General features: G+C 39.2%; 1 protein-coding gene across 5 annotated transcripts in view; it reads right to left on the reverse strand.

The window, feature by feature from the left end:
* The window catches only part of PRLR (prolactin receptor), a 153086-nt gene that overhangs the window by 40689 nt on the left and 88636 nt on the right, over positions 1 to 23761 (reverse strand). The gene's annotated exons all lie outside the window — the stretch shown is intronic.

Genomic DNA, 23761 nt, shown 5'->3' on the forward strand with positions numbered 1-23761 from the left:
CCTCCTCCCCCTTCCCCATCACTGACCTTGATGCCTGCAGAGCTGTTCCTCTCACATGTTCTCACTCCTCTCTTCTAGTTGTGGTTTTGCAGCAGTTTTTATCCCAAAGGCTCTGCCACCACTGCCGGTGGGCTCAGCCTTGTCCAGCGGTGGGTCCATCTTGGATCCATCTGGCATTGGCTCTGTTGGACATGGGGGAAGCTTCTGGCAACTGCTCACAGAAGCCACTCCTGTAGCCCCCTGCTACCAAAACCTTGCCAAGCAAACCCACTACACTGGCTAAGGACATTGTGAATTGAGGAGATGGGCACTGTGCCAGCTCTACTACGGCAGCACAGAGGAAGAAAACACTCATCCCGGTTTTTGTAATGATTAACGTACTATTCTTCTTCTCAAGCCAGGAGATGAGGTTTGAATCACAGACAGCTGGAACGAAACAAAATTGTTTTCAAATAGCTCCATTCTACACAGTGGTATTGACCTATGCTGATGGTGTCAGAGTGTGATGAGTAGCTTTGGACACTGCTGATCCCTTACACCCTCAGCTACATCAAACATTTCTCGGCCACTGCTAACACTTTGTGCCCTTGAATATAGTAAGTCTGTAATTTTGTGAGAACAAAAGCTCTTTCAGGAACAGTTTTGCAATACTGACTCAACAGAAGTTAAGCTCTAAAACGTGGCAATAACACATGATTAAAGCTGAGACCAGCCTGGAAAAAACCCATGTTTTTCCGTGCAGTGGATCTAAAAAAGCCTGATTTTCTAAGAAATTGTTTCACCTTGCCACTTCAATACCAGCTTCCTTCTTCCTGACATCTTCTATTATACTGAAAGGCTATGTCTGGGTTGTAGATAAACTTATGCAAATGGGTGGCTTCTACACAAGTCAGCTTGAATGGCCATTGTGCATATGCTGACAGTCTAATGGGCTTTTGCCAAAAGGAAACCCATGTTAAACAAATTCTGCACAATCTTCCTTTCACAAGAGCAGAAAATAGTAACTGGAGTGTCTCTTTTCCATTCATTTGAAAATTTTTAGAAAAAAATTATGTTTCTATTAACTCTGGGAATGTTATCTTCTAAAAATGATTTATACTGGGCAACAGTATAGTCCAATATTTGAAGGAATGGGCCTATAGACTGTGAGATCAATTAGCTTCGCTTCCTTAGTAAACCAAGAGCAGTCTCAAATTTCAAAATCTCCAATCATTGTATTTTAATTTTTTTTTTCTAGTGAGTCTGTAACAGTGTTTCTGTTCACTCTGAGCATGCAGTGCACTTTTTATGGGTTGCCACCTGAGCAAAGAGGGCATAGGCTTTTAAAAACTGTGTGGACTAAAAATTATTGTCCCACTTGGACAAAAATGGACCTGTTTGGTCCTTTGCCTAAAAACCAGGAAGCATAAATTAAGTTACCATCTCATCCTGGGGAAATCAGTCCCAAATCTCTTATTTCTTACGGCAAAGAGTAATTTGGGTTAGACTTGTTCTCTACTCCTCTTGTTTCCATTCTGGCTAAGAACGCAAGAGTTAAAGTGACAGAAAAAACATAATCAGGACAGAATCCAACTACAGTTTAGTGTTTAAGGTACTTGGATGGGAAGGAATGAGGTTTGTTTGCTCCTTGTCCATTTTCTGTTTATTTTAAGGTGACTGTTTAATACATGTTAATACATGATGAGATCTGGTAGGCACGAAACACAATATTTTAGAATAGCAAAGGAGTGTGCAAGATAGCCTGGACCTGAATTTGGATGTGACAAGCAATTTGCAGCTTAACTGGCAGGGTGGTTCAGACTGCTACAGCAGTTAAAGAAGATGAGGAGAAACAAAGAGGACAAAGAAAGAGGTTTGTGTGACTGATTAGGAGCTGTCTTTGATCCTTGCCTATCTTACTTTGCTGGTGACAAATCCACAAAGAAATGTTAGAGAGACAGGTTAGTATTTTTCTTTGGAAAAAAGTCCACAGGAAAGGTTTGTAGATGTAGACTCAAGGGTAATCACTACAGAGAAGACAGATGGAGTTGTCTGTTCAGATAAGATGCACAATGAGATGTGAAGGGAGAATGAAAGATGATCAATAGCAGAACCCTGCAGAGAAAGAATAGAGACTACTATGTGCTGTAGTAGTCAGGAGAATTGTGGAAGACAAAGATAAAACTGTCTCCTGTCATGTGTGTGTCTGTACATGTGTGCATGCAGAAGGGAGTGGAGGCTGAGAAAGAAGAGAAGATTTCTGTAGGGCAAAGGGGACAAAACAGCTTATTTTTTAGAGAGAAATCAAATAGTTGGCAATTAATTGATATTTCACAAGCTATGTGTTAAAAATTGAAAGTTTGCATATGAACTGGTGCAGTCACCATCCTTGAAGACCGAAATTAGCCAACTATTTCTTTTTGTCGAATTAGACATGCAGAAGCATGTATTTGTTTAACTTTCCTTTCAAAAGAAATGTTCTAAAAACATTCTCTAAAAATGTTTTTGAAGAACAAATCAATAGTACTTGCCTGAACACAAGTAAGAAAGCCAAAAAAGGTAGGTGACCTTAACTTTAGACGTACAATAGGTCTTTAAGACAGGAAAGTGCAAAACCAAGTACATATTCATTCAGAACTCCATGAAATGCTGTGAACATTTGGAACTACCAAATGTTTGAGTAAACAAACCCACAAGATTAGGAAGCATGATATCCATATATTCTCCAGCATGTGTTAAGTTACACTGAGTTAGATGTCAGGTAAATCTTATTGCCAAGACTAAAAAGACCAGTTAAGTACAAGCTACTGAACTGTTACTTTTTACTGGGGGCACTGCTAATGAAGGATTCAAAAAGCATAGGTAACTGTGTGGGACGTGGAATAATTCAATGCAGAAAATGCTGCACACTGAAAAAGACTGTGTCTGAATGGGAGCAGATTGTAAATACATGCACTAAAAATGGAAAACAAAAGCAGTAGAAAGACAGAGCAGGGTCACCTGAATTTCAAGGGGCCTATTAAGGTTAAGTAGAACAGGACAGAATCACAGAATGAAAGAATAATTCATGCTGGAGTCAAATAATCCATTCTCTGCTGAAGGCAGTTACCCATGAGACCAGACAGTATTGCTCTGGGTTTATCTATTCACAGCTGGAAAATCTCAAACTACAAATAGTACCTGATATTCAGTTAGAACCTCCCTTGTTTCAACATGTCCTACCGCCATGCACTGCATCAGGAACCTGCCCTCATCCTCCCAGTAACTTCCCTGCAGGTAGTGGAAGACTGCCATCAGGAAAATGCAGGCCCACATTTTCCCTTCTGTTTATGGCTCTACCATCCCGTTGTCACTCTCTGGTTATAATCCAAACCCTTTACTCTCTTGGAACACTTATATGAATGAAAATCAGCCTTTAAATTTGGGATTTTAGTATAGACTCAGAAAAGGACTGTACATTTTGACTGGTGTAATATTATCAGCCTTCCCTAGCGATGAACATTGGGGATGAACATTCCAACAACAAGCAGCACAAAAAAAAAAAAAGCCAACTCATTGCTAAAACAAAACCTATTCAAACTTTGTGTGCTAAAGAAATAGTTCAAGAACATTTCATGCTTGGGGATAAAGTAATTCTGAAATTGGCAAGATTAGAAAGAGCTTAGCTTGATACAGCTGCCTACTTTCCAGATGAAAAAGATTGGCATAGGTGGGAATTAATTTTTCACTGTCATTTTCATAAGAGCTCCATGTTCCCAGCTCTAGTGTGTTCCTTTTAATGCTGCCATTTCCTATTAGAGGAGATGCCACATGGTCTACTGACCTATTAGAGAAAGATCATTTGCCTGTTAAATAAGACCACTAAATTACAAATGTCTATGTTTTCAACCTTTGAAATGAATGCAGTTATATCAACAACGAATTATCAGTTAACTTTTCTTAGTCCCTAGGATCCTAAGGCTAGAAACACCTACTCATGGCCCTGGGAGCACATAAACGATTCTCGACTATGGCAAGAGACTGGTGCTACTTCCTAAAGGATGGATACAACAAAGTTTGATGTGTAGAGAAAAGCCAAAATCTTGCCTTTACTCAGCAACAGAAAATACAGTAAGGTTTTGAAATTCTCATAGTGCTTTTCCACCTTTTTTTTTTTCTTTTTGTTTTTGCTTATGTGGTATAAGCCTTGCAAGTTTTGCTGATGTTGTTATTGCACTTGCACGGGGAGTACAGTACCCTTTTTCTCACACATTTGCATGTAAGTATCTTGTGAATACTTGAGAAAAACTAAACAAGTTGCACTCCAACTCAGAATGTATTCTTGATCACACAAAATTTAAGATCTTAGTTTTAAATAAAACCAGGTTGTTTATATGGAATAACTCCAGTAACGGGCTTAGACATTTTCTAATATGATAATGTAGCAGGGCTCCAGTAGTACCTTCAGTTATTAAACTGATTTGAAGATAAAAACAATATTAATCTCCCTATTTTTGTGTATAAACTGAAATGAAAACTCAAATCCAAGTTCTTAATCTCTCTCCAGTGTCACAACCGATAAACCATTGAGATCCCTCGTGATTCCTCTCTTGACACGTCTCCCTGCCCCATTTTTGAATGTCAGTACCTACGTGCTTGTTCTTTCCATTCTCTGGTTGTATTTTTCTACTCTACATTTTCTGAAAAGACACTTATAGCATCAGCTGGTATAAACTTTCAGATGCTTCCCCTTATTCAGATAAATAAGGGACTATTGATAAGTGGAGAAATTGTACATCTCTTATAGTAAACAGTTCATTTCAACTCCATGGAGGTAATTCCAATAATAAAAAAAAAAGTTAGGACAACTTAAAATTTTGCCTGCCAAATTTCCTAAAAATTTCCTAATTTCTTTCACATCTCATGAACTGTAGAGAAATTACTATTATTTCCACATTCTGTGATAGCACAGTAAGTGAAATACATTTAATACAGCTGAAAATAAAACTTGGAAGGTTATTTCACCATTAGAGCTTGTATGACAAATACTTCTTTCATTAAAAAAAAAAAGAAAGATGAAGTAAAAGCATAACTTTTCCTTTAAAAATCATTTCTGTTTTTAAGACGATATATACTTAGATTTTTTAAGGATTAAATGAACTAATGTTAACTATTTTTGCACAACGTAATATTCTTAAATGAGCTGTTGATAAAAATAATTTGTGTCACATTGCATTTTTACACGTTATTTTTCAAATTTCAGGTTAAGATGCATTCCTATGGCTAATGCCTTACAAGCTAAGAAGGATGAAGCAGAAAATCACAAATTAAGAAGGAGTTTAGAAGAACTTCTAAAAGAAATAACTGTCAATAAAAGTATTCCTGAAAGCCAAAAACAGCGACACTCACTCTTTCATAAAAACTTCTATGAAAGCAATAAACTCGAATATCACGAAACTCAGACAGACACTGTCTGTCCAAGCCAGATGAAGTATTAACTTGTCACTCAAATGTTTTTATACTGAGGAAAGAAGAAAGAAAGACAAAATTTGTGCTGACGTAAATGGATTTGATGGAAATGGGCACAGAACAACAAACTTGATTCAGGACAGCACAAAAGAGTGGAGCAACAGGTTAGAGAGGGATTCTGTGAGTAACTGCAGTGGGACTGTAGAGTACTCAAGGGTGAGGACAAGCCGCTTAAATTCTCCTTAAGGAAATAAAAGGCCTGCGTGGACTGACTTGAGGAGAAGTGGGTGAAGCAGGAAAAGATTAGTTTAAGTAGATTCTGTGCAGGAGCTGCTTTTCAGTAGCTGGATTTATCTATAAGGAAAAGGAGTCTTTATATTTTGAACAATTACTGAACCTATAAAATATAAAATTCCACATGTCATTTTTGCTGCTAGAAACGAGGCACTGCTGAATTTGAAACTTTACCAGTTTTACGCTTTGCTGTATACACATGTCCAAGATAAAAGTAAGCACCACTTACTTAAACCATAAGCTAACTACTGACCACATACGTGGTTGTTAATGATTTACACATCCAGGAACAGAAGCCCTATCTGTACACCACCAATATAAAGCAAATTTATGAGTTAACAAAGAAAGCATTTTCTTTCACTCTGTGATTCTAGAGAAGCATCAGAACCCTGCTCAGTCACAAAACATTCATCTGTCTGCTCTCACCAATCCAAGCTCCTCTGTAGGAAAACAAGCACCTCTGCTCCGTCACAGGATAATGAGAATCAACAAGGTAAGAACAAGGAGAAACCACCAGGTTGTCTTGGTTGTTCTAACACCCTATTGGTTAAAGAAGACTATGTAGACAAACACAATTCTGAAAGCAAAGCAGCAGACCAAATTAAGGAAGCTATGAGGAAAACCAGTAAGAAAATTACTTAGGAAAGACTTGTAGAAAGTAGATGTAGATAAAAAGTATACTTGGCACTGAGAACCGAGATTGATTGTATCCTAAAAGAGACATGAAAACATGAATCTCAGCAGCAGGGAATTCTGTGTCGTAAGTGCAAACTTCAGCCCTTCCCACAACAGTAATGAAGACTGCTGCCTAAAGCACAGAGCTGAAAAATGTTCTGTCAAAAAAATTAAATGTATTAGAGGTAATTACTGTTGGGGACTTTTTTAAATTTTCAAAAGATTTCCTTTAAGTGTTATGCTACAATCTATGACTTGGTCACAAATGCATCGATCCATTCAGCCTAATTTATTTTTTCTCAACAAATCCCTGAAGACTATGCAGAGGAATACTGCTTTAGTGCAGGAACTCTTTCAGCTCTGAATCTAGATATTTGCCAAACAGGTGAATGTGATACCACATAAAATACCTATGAACAAACAAGAGTACTATAACATATTTCAGTTTTATTATCATGACATGCAAACCTTCACGCATTGTTTTTTCCTCTACAGACAGCTGGCATACAGAAAAGATGAGCAAAAAACATGAGCAAGCTGCTAAGAGAAAAAAGGTTACTTTAAAATAAAGGAGGAATTATTAGAGGCAAAATACACAATTCATTGGATGCCTTACCTTCCTAAGATTCTCGAAAAACATCAGTAACCTGCTAACCTTGGTTTTATTTAAACAAAATTATGAGTAGGACATAACTAGGACTTATTGATATAGTATCATATGTATGTACTAATGGGTACATACATATGATATGTATGATTCTAGACATTCCAGGTCATTATTTAAAACATTATCCTCTTCTATTCTGCTTGATTACACTGATACTTAATAATGAGACTACCAGGAAAAAGACGGACCTGACCTAACATATTTGTAATTAAGATTGGTGTGATGCAAGATCAGGATAACTGATCTTAGATGAAGATGTATGTATGTATATACATACATACATAGATATGCAACTGAGCTTCAATTAAAATACCAGCTACTTATATAATGATGAAACAAAGAGCTTTTGTTGCCTGATAAAGCATATCTCACATACTCTTGAAGAGGAAGAGATGTTAACTGGGTGTGGGCCTGGATGATAAATTTCAGTTTCCACTTGTCCAGAAGTTTTGTAGGCTTTAGATCCCAAGTGTTGATTGTACTCCACCATATTACAGGTTGTGCATGGTAGAGGAAGAGCTGCAGCAAAGGCAGGGGACAGAGACTCAGCAGATGGGTACAGGCACAGATCAAGTCCCTCCTGCCACTCCTGCTATTAATGCTCTCCAGAAGGAAGAGGTCTCTAGTGATGGGCTTGTGAGGCAGCTGGGGCTGCCCAAGGAGGAGCTCAAGGAGTCTCGTACATGAGGGAGAAGAATCATGCTCTATTATTGCTACACTTTGACATAGGGTTGGACTTGATGACACTGGAGGTCTTGTCCATCCTCAGTGATTCTATGATTCTATGACTCAGGTCTCAAGGTTTGATCTGCAAACTTCAAGGGTATGTCTAGAAATTACTTTAGGTCAGGAGCACTCCTAAATAATGAATGTATTTTGTAACTGGGAAAAGAAGAGCTATACTGGTGGTATGAATGAGGCAAGTTTTCAGCATGCTGAATAGAGCCAGTCTTTCTAGACATTCCAGATCATTATTTAAAACGTTATCCTCTTCTATTCTGCTTGATTATACTGATATGTACTAATGAGACTACCAGGAAAAATATGGATCTTATCAAAAATACTTAAAATTAAGATTGGTATGGTGCAAGATCAGGATATCTGATCTTAGATGAAGCTGAAGACTTGAAGGAGAAAAATTTTAATTATGATATTGCTTGGCTTAATACACACCTTTAAAATGTTTTACAGTTTGTATAAATCCTTTTTATCTGTGAAAGCAACTGTTATTTATTAACAGTACATTTAAACAGTGAATAACATTTATTTCCTAGTTCTGTATTAAGAACACAGATTCTCCTTCTTGCTCACTCTCCAATTTAGCTAAATATTACAATTGCTTCAGACAAAAGATGCATTGGCTTTGAAGTACTCTTACACCAGAATAGTGGATGGACCAACTGGAGCTCAGGCACACTCTAACAGTGACACTTCAAGAAGCTCAAGTTGCCTGTAAGACTCCATATATAACTTGTGAAAGTCTCTGCAGCAATAAAAACTGATGACAATAAAAAATGGCAACTCTAAATGAAACAGGAAAAAATTTACTAGGAACATATACAGTGAACATATATATTCAATTTCTTTAGACCCAAGATGAAACTCTATTAATTACAGAATTACTCCTTCCATGACCTTGTCAGGATCTACTTTTAATGCCAAACACCAAATTCAGTACTAACATTTTCCATGAATCCTGAAAAAGATCTCCAGCTTTGAATCAGAAAATAAAATAAATTCCAAAACAAAAGACATTGATGCCCTCATTTTTTCCCTTTTATAGTGCAAAGCCTTGATTTGATTTATTTCTCAGTTTTGGTTCAATCTTTCAGTGTCTGTGAATGCTAGCTCCCTATTTTTCCATTGGCAGAAGTAGGATACAGAAGTGACACCAGGGGTTGGTAAGCAGAGGCAATTAAGTCAACTAAACTTTATAATTAATGTGTAAAGAGTCCACAATAATGAACTTACTAAGGTTTTAATCAATCCCTTAGGAATACTATGTGGCAGGAAAAAAATCATATACATCCTTCTTTTGTAAATCCACTTTCTCTAACCATTATTTTATCTCTAACAATGATAAGTAATAAAAATATGGCAATTAGTTGAGTACTGAGTTATTTTAACTGTTGTATCAACCCCCTGTATAATTTAATCTCTTCTTCTGCTCTGCACTGTTCACATTCAGATCAGTATATATAGAGAAATCTCACTGAATTTAGCATAAGCAGAAGATACACATCTGACATCTGACTTCTAGACAGTAGTTTTCTGCTTCATTGGGAAAAATAAAAAGCCCACAATACTCAAATTAATAGGTTTTCCATGAAATGGAGTGCCTGAAAAACTTGCACGATTAAAGGAAAACAAAATCACAGTGTTTCACAGAAGACCAAGAATATCTCCCTGATCTCACTGTCACTTGCGCCAACTTTAACTGGAACGATTCTAGCATAGTAAGGAATCATACATCTTCAAACAAGAGGAAAAATGTGATGCAAGAAAATTCCTCACAAATTATGAAACAAACCATGCGAAATCTGCACACATAATTCACTCAGGATCACCCTTGAAAATAAAACTGTTAAGTATTTGCTAATTAGAATGGAATTTAAAGCAACATTTTAAGCTGAGTTCTTTCCAAATCATCAACCTCTTTCTCATTCTGATGGACTGTAATTCACAAAAGTTAATGATAGAGGGATTATTTATATAAAGGTTTGCCAAGTGAACAACAGTTTCAATTCTTTTCTTTCAAGAATGGCCATGCTTTGAATAATTGCCATAGTTATCTTGCATTTACTTGACAAGTAAACAGAAACATTTGTGTCATTTCAAATTATCAGTATTTGGTTTTCCACATATTGATTTCATGTGAGATTTTCTATTTCTTTATTTGTGTTTAGAGATACTTTATATAACAGAACCTGTGGTCTACGATCAAATTGCATTTCAAATTCAATTCCATTTTTCTTGAAAGGCATAGCTGTGTTCTACTGTAGCCCTGTGGCTCTGTAATCACACTATTGCCATTGGTAGCAACAGGTAACAGACTGTCCTGGCTTTGCAAGTCCACAGGACTGAGGCTTCTCAGGCTTACTTTGAACTTTTCTTGGTCCACCTGCACCATTTTTGGGGGCTTACTTAGGTGAAGTAATAATTTTTCTAGTTTATTTTAGGTTTTGATTCACTTCTTTTTGTATAACTATCATTTTATATACAGTAATAACACACAGTTATTCTGAGTTGATGAAATATTTAATAATGGCATAATGACATAGTGTAGAGGAATACGTGTAAGAAATGGGGGACAAGCTGACCCAATCCAAGGTCTATAAACAATTCACCAACAGGCAACAATGAGCTGAGCAAAACGAAAGCAATGAAGAACAATATCTAAAATACATAAAAGCCATAAAGTAAACTTTGATATAATGTAAACTATCAGGTCAATGAGTAAATAGCAAGGTGCAGAACATCAGCAAACACAGAAAACTGGGTCCAATGGGTCAAAGTGTATCCTACAGAAGAGAATGAGGAAAGCAATGACCTATTCCTCCTAGTGAAAAACAGCAAGTGACCACAGCATCAACACTTCAGTCCTCTGAAAGACATGGAATAACTCAGGCAGACTACCATTGCTGACCTTAGCAGGCAGAGGTGGCAAAAGGATAAGCAGAGAAAAAGAGGCAGTTACAAGGAATAGTGTGCACAACAATTTACATTGTATTATTCAATTTTTTGAGACTTTTTCTGAAATTCTATATTTTTTTTTTTTTTAGCAGTTAGATTTGGACTAGTAAGAATTCTTTGGTTAGACTCTTCTACTAAAATAAATTTACAGCTTTACATACAGGTGTTTCCTTTTTTCTCATACCAAAATGTAAAACACATTACCCCTTATCTAGAACTTATTTAAACATTTGAATTTTTACTTTCAATTTCCTGACTAGTGCTCCTTAATATTGCATCTTATTTCTCATGGGAAAGATGTTTTGATTGCTGTTTGTAAGATACAATCTCTCTACTTGATTTTCCTAAAATCTCTGCCATTGCATTACACACAGAAAGATCATGGCAAATACAGCAGCATTATGTGACTGAGTACCAAAGATAAAGGGCAAAATTACACAGGTCATCACAAAGAACTTCTAGTTCTCAGGCTTTACCTACCTTTGAAGCATTTTTTTTTCATTGTATGCATAAAAAGCTGGTATATATACTTGCATGGAAAAAGAGGAGGTGAGAGATACTCGAAAGATTTTTTGTATGGAGCTCAATATACACATTCAGTTCTAAACCTATTCAATGTAATGCTTGCTAATACACATCCTTCTGTTGGAATTGCTTATACAGTCAATTATCTGTTTTAGCATTCATTTCTAATAGTCATCATAATGTGTAAACCATCCTTCAGAAAAAAAGAGAGTTGCTGCCTGGACTGACTAATGCATAGTTCAGTGTGACGTTGCTACAGCAACTAAAGAGATGAAATTACATGTCATATATCATTTACACGTTACTTAGAACATACAGCTTTCTAAAAGCCATTAACCAAAGAGAGGTGCTGTGATGGAGGAGACAAGCATATTTTAAAGCATTCTAAAGTATTTTCCATTGTTCTGAAGGAATAGAGAAGTGAATCAAAGTAATATGACTGAAATATTTAAAAATAAAAGAGCCTTCCTTTTTAACTTGATACCAGCATTTCTCAGGGTCCAGTTGCCAGAAGAACACACTTCTAGATCATAGACAACTTTTTACTTCAGATATCTAAGAAGTGAGTATTTGCGGCCCGTGTCATGGTATGCAGAAATTGTGCAGACCCCACGTTGCCCACAGGAAAACAGTTGCCCTCTGAATGAAAGCTTGAGAGGATTTCAAAACTGGGGCTAGATCTCACTCCAGTGGACCTCCTTAGCAAGTACATGCGTCTTCATTAAAGTAGTCTTGGTCCTCCAAGACAAGCTAATTACCTCTTGTACTCCCTGCAGAGACACAAACTAATATGAAAATGAAACCAGTATGTGTTTGTGTGGTGGTAATGGTGGTGATGGATAAATTTAGCAGACAAATTGAGACAATTCAAATTGGCAAATTTCATGATTTAGTGAAGCTATTTATGCATTGAGTTTGCAAGTGATCTGGAAAACACTCAGTTTGTAATGTCACTGTGAATAAAAAGTAACCACGATGGGGTTAAAATTCTAGATTCACCAACAGGGTGCACATTTTGGATAAGAAACTGAACAAAACATCTGGGAATGAGTCTGGAGATGTTTTCCAGACCACAGGAGAAAGATTAATGACCCAAGTCTGTCAGGCTAAAATGGAAGCTTACTGAGGGACTGGATAAGGTTTTGATTTAAGAAAAAAAAGAAGAAAGAAAAGCAGTAAAACAATCTATAGAGTGGATAGGCCTGCTGCTCATTGTCAAAAAGGATATAATTCTTTGCTTATGTATAAACACAAGAGAGTTTCATAATTATGTAAAAAGGGAACATTTTGTACTGCCAACAAGAGGAGAAATTCTGTAAGCCATGGAGGATGCCCAGTCTTTTTCTACATCTGAAGTACCAGAGGGTTTCTGGCAGTCATACTCAGAAGAGAGGCAAGTTTCTGCATGTTCAAGACACTCCCCCAGAGCACCAGTGAAACCTCTTGAGTGCCCAATGCTTACTGTACTTTCCACGGGATCCTCCTGCACAATGGGGAATATGCTGCAATACATCATTTCAGGGCTGAAAATAAAGACAGCTGGAGTAAAGCACCTTCCTTATTTTATTCAAGACATTTGTGCAGGTAGGATATAGTTTTTGAAAATGTCACCTACTACGTGGACATCAGTGCCCATATGCCATAAATGGACTAGACACAAGTAAAGAAGCTGTAACAAATCTGAGTACAAGGACAACTGGGAGAGCAGAGGGGAGGAAGAACTCTTGTTCGAGATCCTCAAGCCTGTAACTGCATGAATTCATCGCCATAACGTGATTGAGAAGAATATAAAAAGGCCTTCAAGATACACTGTAGATACCTCCTCACATAGCTCTTAGTATCCTTTCACCCTGATATACCAGTGTTCCAAGTAAATCTTCCACAGTTACCAACTCATCTAGGTTTGCAATTCAGAAACAACGAGGTACAATTACCAGTTAAATCCATCCAGCTGGGACACCCCTTCCTCCTCCTGGCACAACATATCAGTGCTATTGAGCTTACTGGCCTCCACCCAGCGTGTTGCCTCACACACAAAGAAATCCCCTTCCCTCTGGAAGCATCTGTCTGACAACTTTAGCCAAGAGAAAAGAAGCAGAGCTCAAGGGAGTCTGTTTCATTATCGACTAATACAGAGGACAAAGATCGCAAGACAGTGCGTGATAGGTCATGGTTCTGGAAAGAAGGCATCCCTAGGGATGTCACAAAGGATGGGGCACCATCCTGAATCAGTGGCTTCTGAGGTCCTCAGTGGTGCTCAGCACCAAGCCTAGTCATGCTCTCATGGTGAAATCTCCACTGAAATGCTTCCTGAATGTGCCTTAAGTCACTACAGAAAAACACGTGTGCTAGCAAGCAGACACATGCAAGGCTGTCAGAGATGCTCTGGCCAAATGGAGGAGGCTGATTAGAACAACAAGGACTGGCAGCCTTGCCCTGTGCTTTCTCCAGAGAATCATTTCAGACAGAGGCCAAGGACTCTGTCATATCATGCCATCCTCTCTTGTAAGGCATTCCAGGCTGCAGGCATAATCTCCTCACTTAAATACTATTATGATACTGCCTGGAAAAGGGAGCCCTGGCTTTGGGTGAGCACATCATAAGCTGAATTCAGGGCAGGCCTGCAGTGTCCTATAGAAGACAGGGCAGCACCCATTGTATATGCTAGAAAAAGCAGAGGAAGAAGATGCAGGGCAGTAGAACTGGGTTACACAGCATAAAGACTGGAAAAGGGGAAATATGGATGTCATTCGTATGTCCCTAATGACATGCCAGCTATTATAGAAGTTGCTCATTTGCTGCTGACAGAAAAAAAACACAAGCAAGAAAAGTCTGGGCAGTAATTAAAAAAAAAAATAGAAAAAAAAAGAAAAAAAAAGGAAAGGCCCTGCTGGCACAAACTAATGGAGGTAAACCTTGTTCAGACACAGCCAAATTCCTGTGGGCCCCATTGGACTGCACCTTGGGCAGAAAGCTTTTTAAGTTCATACAGAAATTAAGGGTATCTAAACATGAGTGTCAAATCCAAGCAAGCCATCTTGCTTGTCAAAAGAAGACTGAAAAAAAAAACCAGGAAAAAACCATTGTTTTTTAAACTGTGGTGGGTGACCTTGGCCAGCTGCCAAACACCCACCCAGCCACTCTTATGCCCCTGTTCAACGAGACAGGAGGCAAAATTATGATGAAAAATCTGCTAAATTGAGATAAAGACAAGAAAATCACCCACCAATTACCATCTCAGGCAAAACAGATCAAATCTGGGGAAATTAACCTAATTTAATTCATTGCCAATTAAATAGATTTGGGTGGTGAAAGGAAAAAAAAGACAAAATTAAAACAACACCTTTTCCTCACATCCCTTTTTCCCAGCCTCAGTTTCACTCCTTCATTTGCAGACTCCTATAATTTCCACCACTAAAGCAGACCAGGGGAAACTATGGAGTGGGGGATTATGGTCAATACACACTAGTTCATCTCTGCCATTACTTCCTTCTCATGCTTTTCCCCTGTTCTGCTCACCTTATCCATTCGCTTGGGCTGCAGTTCCTCAAGAGCTACGAAAATCTGTAGATGAGGAGAAGAATGAGAGAAGAGTTTGCTAGGGGTGAAGAGAGTAGATTTAGAGTCTCAAGGCTAGGTAAAAGAAAAGGCAAGTCGTGATGCTTGCCTGCTGGCTTTGTAACCAAAGTTAGTCTCAGGCCTGGCAGCAGCTTAAATGTGGGAGACACAAACAGCCAGGGACATTGCTCTTTACTATCCTTTCATGGACTGCAAAACATTCAGCTGCCTTCCAGGAATTTTCTCCAGGCCTGTATCAATATGATTTTATGGACAATACCAGTAGGCCTTAAATGATCTGATAGTGCAACCAGGTAAATGGTAAGAAGCTGTCATCAGAATATGGTGTCATTCCATATGAAAGCAAAGCTAAGTAAGAAGAATATAAGAGAAAAATCCAAGTAAGAATCCAAGTCAGAATACTCATTTCTTGACTGTAAATCTCTGCATGGAACAATTTGAACTCACAGCCTACAGGGCGACTCTGAAGTCCTGAAATATGTGAATCACAGTGTTTCATGAAGTATATAACAAAACCAAACAGGAATTGTCCAGAATAGTTAATAATTTACCAGAGTATGATGCAATGTTGTTGAGACTTCTCCAGAGAAAAGCTATAGTTATGTATTTCTAAACAATATTTCTGGCCCAGCTGGGCATGTTGTCCCTATGGAAAACAGCAATGACCATAGTACTGTAGACTTAGTGGATGGACTTGAGCATGTTTGCTGCAGGAAAGGTTACAAGAACAGAGCTTGCCAATGTTAAATTAGCCCCAAGCCTTTAACGAGTACCTTGTGGCCAAATGATGTCTACTGAATTCTGGATCAGCAGGGACACCTTGTAACAGCTCTGTAAAGGCAGAATAGCTAATTCAGAATCCATGAAATAAGGCCCAGAAGGATCTTCCACATCCCAAAATTAGTATTTCATTGCTAATAGTCCAACACCTGAAGAATGATGTGGTCTATCTGCAGATGTTATTAGGTTCACAAAAACAGTGTGCTCAAGTACAGGAGGAGACTTTGATTTCTAGGAAATGGTCTTCCCTTGAAATAAGTCTTTCCATGGACTCAGCTTTTTCTGTTAAGCACTGAGATAGCACCTGCATTCTTTGAAAGCAATGATTTTGGTTAGCTGTTACTAGACAAGTTCTATACAGCAGTGCATTAATTCTTGGATTGCCTCATCTTAAAAAGTCCATTGACACACTTCCTTTCTCTAAGCCCCATCATTACCTGAGAGCAAGGGAAGGCCTCAGCTGCTCTCAGCTGCCTCTCCAGGGCCTGAGAGCGTTTCAATGAGAACACCACCTGACAAGTACACCCTCCTCTTAATCCAAAAAAAGCTTTTTTTTTCTTTACTGTCCTTTTTCTTTATTTAATTCCAAGACCTGACTACACAACTACGTCACTCTGGAAGAACCTTTGAAGTGCATTATTATAATGAAATGCTTTGTTGGAAGACGTTAAGACACTCGATTGTCTTCAGGTTTATTCTTCTCACAGTTTCTTTAAAGCTTGATGAATGTACACTCACAATAAATTCACAAAACCCAATAAGTAATAATTGCACTTCACAGACTTAAGTATATGCAGTATTCATAAAGTCATGACATCCTTCTCAGATCATTCTTCAGCAGTCCTCTATATATCACCCAATAAAATTTAGAACTGGGACAACTCATACTTACATACAGAAAAGAAGAACAGCGGCAGACATAGCAAGGGTTGCTGCTCATAGACCATCCCATTCCAACGCCATGGACAGGGACACCTTCCACTAGACCAGATTGCTCAAAGCCTTGCCCAACCTGGCCTTGAACACTTCCAGTGATGGGGCATCCACAGCTTCTCTGGGTAACCTGTTATAGAGCCTCACCACCCACTTAATATCTAATGTGAAGTCACCCTCTTTCAGTTTGAAGCCATTCTTCCTTGTTCTGTCATTACAAGCCCTTGTGAAAAGTCCTTCTCCAGTTTTCTTGTAGCCCCTTTAGGTACTGAAAGGTGCCATAAGGTCTTCCTGGAACCGTCTCTACTCTCAGCTGAAAAACCCCAAATCTCTCAGCCTTTCTTCGTAAGATAGGTGCTCCATCCCTCTAAATATCTTAGTGGCTGCTTCTGGACTCACTCTGGAAGGTCCATGTCCTTCTTATGCAGGGGACCCAGAGAGCTGGATGCAGAACTACAAGCAGGGTCTCATGCCAGCAGAACAGAGGGGAAGAACTACTTCCCTTAATCTGCTGGCCATACTGCTTGTCATGCAGCACACATTGCTGGGTCACGTCCAGCCTCTCATCCACCAGCACCTCAAAGTCCTTCTCCTCAGGGCTGACCTCAATTAATTCTCTGCCCAATCTGTATTTGAGCATGGAATTCTTCTGATCCAGGTGGAGGATCTTGCACTTGGCCTTGCTGAACTTCATGATGTTCACATAGCCCACCCCTGAAGCCTGCCCAGGTCTCTGGACGGCATCCCTTCCTCCCAGTGTGTTGACCACATCACACAGCTTGGTGTCATAAGCAAACCTGCTGAGAGTGCCCTCGATCCCATTGGTCATGCCACCAACAAAGATGTTAAACAGCTCTGGCCCCAATACTGACCCCTGAGGGACACCACTCATCAGTGGTCTCCACTTGGACATTGAGCTGTTGATTCTGCCAATTTCTTATCCACTGAATGGTCCATCCAACAAAACCATTCCTCTCCAGTTTTGAGACGATGTTGTGTGTGTCAGTGTCCAATGCTTTGCATAGGTCCAGGTAGATGATGATTTGCCAGTTACTCTTGCCTTTTGCACCAACACTGTAACCCCATCACAGCACATAAAGTATGATTTGCTCTTAGTGAAGCCATGTTGGCTTGTCACAAATCCCTCCCTTCTTTTCCATGTGCCTTAGCATAGTTTCCAGAGGAATCTGCTCCATGATCTTGCTGGACACCAAGGTGAGACTGGCCGGCCTGTAGTTCCCAGGCTCCTCCTTTTCTTCCCCCTTTGGGTTATATTTCTCTTTTTTCCAATCAGTGGGAACTTCAATGGACTTCCATGACTTCTCAAATGTGATGGAGAGTCGCTTAGCCACGTCATCTGCAAGTTTCCTCTGCATCTCCACAGGGCCCACGGACTTGTGCACCTTTAGGTTTCAAAGATGTTCTTGAACCTGATCTCCTACAGCAGGTGGTTCTTCATTCTCCCTGTGCCTACTTTTGCCTTTTGCAACTTGGGTGGTGTGGCTGGAGCACTTGCTTGTGAACACTGAGGCAAAAAAAGGTATTGAGTACCACAATAAATTCATGTCAAATTTGATTGTCAATTTAGGGCATGGCAGCAATCAGTAGGTATTTGCAATCGGTTTAGAAAGGGTATATAAAGGTTATGAAAGATTTGATCCTAACTGACAAAAGCAAAATCAAAAACTTTGTACTTCAAAGGGAGAAAAAATTATTTCATTGCTGTAGAATGGAGAGAGTTGAGCTAGACAATGAAAGACAACGAACAAAAACCTTTGATTGTTACTTACATGAGAAGGAAACAGGAACAGAAAGAAGATTGTGGAAAAACACTTACAGGTTAGAATACCTCTAATCAGAGGTGTTCCTATGGAAATGGAGGCAGACATCTTCACCACACTCAGGACATCTTGCAAATTTAAGTTTTGCAAGAGTCTTACAAGACTCAGAATAACAAAAGCTACCTTTGCCTATACATTCAAATCTCATGCACAGCAACAGAATTTGAAGAGATAAGTATATTTTCATCTTTGGAAGCATAACAGAAAAGTAGATCTGTGTTTTAAGTTTCATTTAAATTGTCTGATAGAGTCAGATAGAAGTCACTGCTAATCTAGTATAACTGTTCTACCTCTAGCAGGTGACATAGTCCTAAAACAGATATGAGTGACTAAAGCAAGACCATAGTTTGTATAGGAAAGTATAGATAGAAGGGAATTCTTTTTAACTACACACATTTACATATTATTTCTACTTAAATATCATTTTAAAAGAGACACATAAACTTAAAAAAAATTATGAAACCTCTGAAATATATCTTTCTTATAGACATATTTTCATTTTATTCTTGTGTAACAGAAAAATTAGTTGTTTTCTTACTTAGTGAAAAAAGATTCATCAGCTATGCACGTAGGCTGTAACGAATGACTCAAGTATAATCTTTTCATTCTCCCATCACTATCTGGCCTTGTCCGTATCCTTGCAGGATACTGGAAGAGAACGTTGTTCTGGAAACAATCTTACTGACTCAGGATGGCAGGCAGTATGAAGGAAGATTAACATCAGGGATATTCTCTAAGACTAGGTCAAGACTGTTGATGGACAGTCACATAATTATTTACTAAGTGATGACAGTGGGATTTGAAAACTTTGCTCGTCTTTAATGTGGACCAAATACAGTTTTAATATGTTAAAACAGAATAAATATAAGAAAATATTCTGTAAAATGAAGCCAATAGAGAGCTCTGATCACCCAAAGACATTTCAAAAGACCAAATATAATATTTTAGTTTACTTAAGAGAATAATTCCACTGTATTATGATGACAAGTACATTCTTCTTGTAAGGCCAGAACCTTTTCAATGTAAGCTGGTTTTAGACCATGTTTTTCTTTAAATGTCATAATGAATTATTCATTAACCATGTCATTGTCCTGTATATGTTAATTGAGTGAAAGATAGAAGCAGAATTTATTAAAGTTATGCGTTTTCTTGTTTTATACATGTGATCTTTTCAAAGGCTTTATGAATCTGAAATAGAACCACAGTCCCATATGAACTGCTACAAATGTTTGCTTAAGGCTCGTTAATGCATATGTGAAAGGGAAGATCCTGTATCCTATAGTCTACCTTTTACTCTCAGAGCTGATACACAGCAGAGTACAAGACTTCATACTGTGAATGCACAGTGCAGCTCATCTACGGGAATTTTCTGTTTACTCGGTGTGAAAGAAGATACCATAAATGCTATGGGTAAATCCAACGGTAAGAAAGTGACTATCTTTTTCCAAATACACCAATTATTTTGTTTCTGGAGAAATTAAATGGTGTTTAGTTATTGTACTATTTGAGTCTCTATCTACACTACGGATAATAGAAAAATCAGATACTGTAGGTACTGGGGGATAAAATGTATGGCACACTCTGCCCCCCAGCCCATCAAAATATTTGTTACTTCACTGCAGTTCCAGCTCTGACCTAATACATGTTCTCTGAAAGCTTCCAGAGCTCTGAGCACTCCCTTTCTACCTTCCCACTGGCAGGGTTTTTGGGTGCCTGATTTCAGGATCAGCTTCAATAATGGTGCAAATGTCCAGCCTTAAAAATAGCTCTTCCAGAAAGGTCTGCAAGGAACCATCTGTGAGTGCTCTCCCCCGTTTTGCTCTGCAGTGGCTTTTAGGCCAAGGGCTTCGTACTGGCCCCACCTGAGCTGTGCTGCAGCCATGCCTGCGCTGCCCAGACACCCCATTCATCTGGACCCTGAGCTGAGCCTTGAACTGAGCTCCTGGCCTTATTCCCAACCTACCTCATCCCTATGGACTTGTCTGGCCATCTGGAGTCATGGCTGAACCTGACTACCTTCACCAGGTTTAATTGGGCAATGTGGGCTGTGCCCTGACACACATTGTGAACACGTATCTCTCCGACACCATGACAGACCTTTGTCTCCAACTAGTTTCTTGCTGGGTAGCATATTTTGTGTTTGAAATTACAGCTGAGGCACCTCGACAACATGGAAGAGTGGACCAATGAAGTGGGGAGGCTTCACCTCCCTCACCCTCCTTGCTCCTGGACATGTCCTCCCACTTCTCCATGTGCCAGCTGAGACATATCCTCCCACTTCTCCATGTGCCAGACGAGATCCACACAGACAAACTACCCTGACAAAGACCTTCTGTCAGGTTAGCAAGTTAAATCAGCTTCATAAGAGGTACAGTGAGCACCAAAGACAATGCAAAGGCGATAGTGCTCACAGGTAGGTAGGATTAAAGAAGTGAAAGGAGGAGTGGGTGAACAGAAGCATTTTTACAGAAGCATTTGCCAGCTGAACTCAGCCACAGCATCAAACATAGCCTATAGTCAGTGGCATGACTGATCACTCTAAATTCAAACTGTGCTAGGCTACACTTCCCTAAGAGTTCATGAATGGACATAACAGAGAAAAAAACCAGTTCAGCTACTTGAATAAAATGCATATGGATGTATTCTCACCAGGCTTTCTAGTTAAAATAAGCCAGTAACTTCAGGAGTTTAGTAAAGCAAAAGCAAAGGCTGCACACAGAAGCAAAAGAAAACAAAAAGATTAATTCTCTACTTCCTATCAGCAGTTGATGCCCGGTTACATCCCAGGAAGCAGGTCCTCACTGTGCTTAGAGGTTACTCTGGAACACAAATGCCTTAATAATTGCTGCTCCTTCCTCTCCTCCTTTCCCTTAGCTTGTATTGCCAAGCAGACACCCTGGTATAGAATGTCTCTTTGGTTATCTTGGCTCAGCTGCCCTGGCTGTGTCCCCTCTCCAGATCTTGCCCACCCCCAGTGTACTGGCCCTTGAGTGGGGATGTTGCAGACACAGCCTTGATGCTGTGTGAGCCTGCCCAGCAGTGCCCAACACACCGGTGTGTTACCAGCACCTTTCTGGCTCCCAGCACACAGCACAGCACTGTGAGGGGTTGCTATGTGGAAAGCTAACTCCACCCCAGGTAGACACAGTACACTCACCCAATCCAACACTTCCTGGCCTTCCCAATGCCAAAAAAATGTCAAACTGGATTCTGCAGAAGCCAGGCAAGCTGCCTGACCCACCAAAATATAGGGTACTGATATGTTTTATGATTAATGCTTATACAGTTTTCTTTATTGAAAAAGATTATTACACAAGGGATCCAAGAGCTCTGTGGGAAATGCATAAACACCAGGAGCGTTTCTGTAATTGCTACTCCCACTTGAGTGCACATTGCAGATTTCCCTGGCATTGGACACAGTCAGGAATGTTATTGGATGCCTGATAAAAAAATGGGGTAAGAAACTAAGAGAACAATGTGAAAAGCTTATCTCCACTGTACTGAGCTGGGCCACAGTAACACATATAACATTTTTCCTTCACAGTTCCCTATTTAGTTTTGCAGTTAAAGAGACACATTCTCTAAGCAAAGCTCCCAAAACCTTTAGCAGGGGTTAACACATGAAAGAAAAGCAATAGTGCGTAGAAAAAAAAGTGCAAGTTCAAGGCAATTGCCCCACTTATCAGTGTGGTAACCTGTACTAACCTAAGCAAGAGGTCAATAAAACAGGGCTTTATAAACTCAGCAACAGTTACCACGAGAATGGGCAACAGTGACTATGAAGAGGCATCTGAAGGGTGGGATTACACCCCTTTGCCTTTTCCCTTTCCTGCCATTTTATCCCAAGAAAACCCCTTCACTTGCATACATTGGGAAGGACAGTCAGAAAAGCAGGAGGAACATTGGCCAGACCTGTCCTGCTATTGTAGGTCAGCTTGGTGCTGCCCAGCCATTGTAACCACAGTGCTTGAGAGCACCACAGCCTCCCCAGCTGCCATAAAACATTTTCTTCCTACCACAGGCAGCACTTCAGCTTCACAGAGGCATAATTAAGCCTTTCATATTCCTCACTGATACGCCAAAAGCTCCTAAGTGAGAAAATTTAATACCCCTGCATACAAAAATCAGTTCTGACCACTGCCTAGACCTTCAATGAAAGTATGTGCTGCAGGCAACCAAAATAATAGCTGACAATTCCAAAGAGCTGACACTGGCATCATGGTTCAGCCTTCAAAAAATCATTTTTGAGTTAAGGTAGATCTGCAATATATCAACAATCTGTCATCCACAGTCTTCTCTACAGATCCACCCTTACAGAGATAACAACTGGGAGCAGTGGCTGGACAAAACCACTGGATTCAGCCAAGCCACCTGCTAGTATGAATAACCATATTGCATAAGCCTCTTAATTAGCTAATCTAGATACATTTTTAAAGTAGCTGCTTCTTTGGCTCTGACTGTTGTTACTGAGAGATGATCTGGTCTCTAATTGCTTTAATGGAAAAGAATCATCTTCCAATTTCCCACTAAAGTTTATTCTCTATTTTACAATTACTTGTTTGTGGTTCAGATCAGAGTTTTGCATTTTCTTTTCCTCTCTGTCCTTAGTGTTACAGCCTCCTCCTGGCATTCTTTCTGCACTGTACAATGTTATGGAGAGATACAATACACCCCCTCAAAGAGCAGACGGATGGATGGAGCTTTGACGTTCTGTCTATGGTAAAGAGGGATGTGATCTTTAAATGCCCCTTCCCACACAAACCATTCTATGATTTCATTCCTTGCTCAGACTTTTGTGACATCTTCTTGTAAGAAAAGCTACTAAAATAGTAAGAATAGAACCTTTCTTTGCACCTCCTCCAATTTTAATTCATGTTGTTTGAATACGAATCAGTAGAACTTTACAAATTACTTTGCTGTGCTCACTAAAACTTTGAGTAACATCATTAACACTTCTCTAATTTTGCTAGAAATAATTCAGCTACATCAGGCCAATGCTCCTAGAGTTGTACTTGCCAAAGTAATTTGCCTGCGTTTCCAACTAATGAGCTTCTGGCTGAAACAGCAATTTTTGTTATCCAAATACTTGTTGATTCAAATAAGTATTAAGGATTCAGATCCAACACTCATCCTGAGGAATTTCAGAGCTAACCCTCTCCTATACAAGAGCTTTCCTTTCATTGCTAGTGTTATTATCTACTGAGGTACAGCCCTACAAAACCTTTTCTAAATCCAACTTTTCAATCCCACAGTTTCCTATCTGTACAGAAAAGATGTTTATTGAAGTTAGATGAGATTTACCGTACTTCTACATAGACAGGTATCAGTTAGTCTAGCTTAAATGCCT

The sequence above is a fragment of the Chiroxiphia lanceolata genome, chromosome Z (assembly GCF_009829145.1).
Source record: "Chiroxiphia lanceolata isolate bChiLan1 chromosome Z, bChiLan1.pri, whole genome shotgun sequence".
Lineage (NCBI taxonomy): Eukaryota > Metazoa > Chordata > Aves > Passeriformes > Pipridae > Chiroxiphia > Chiroxiphia lanceolata.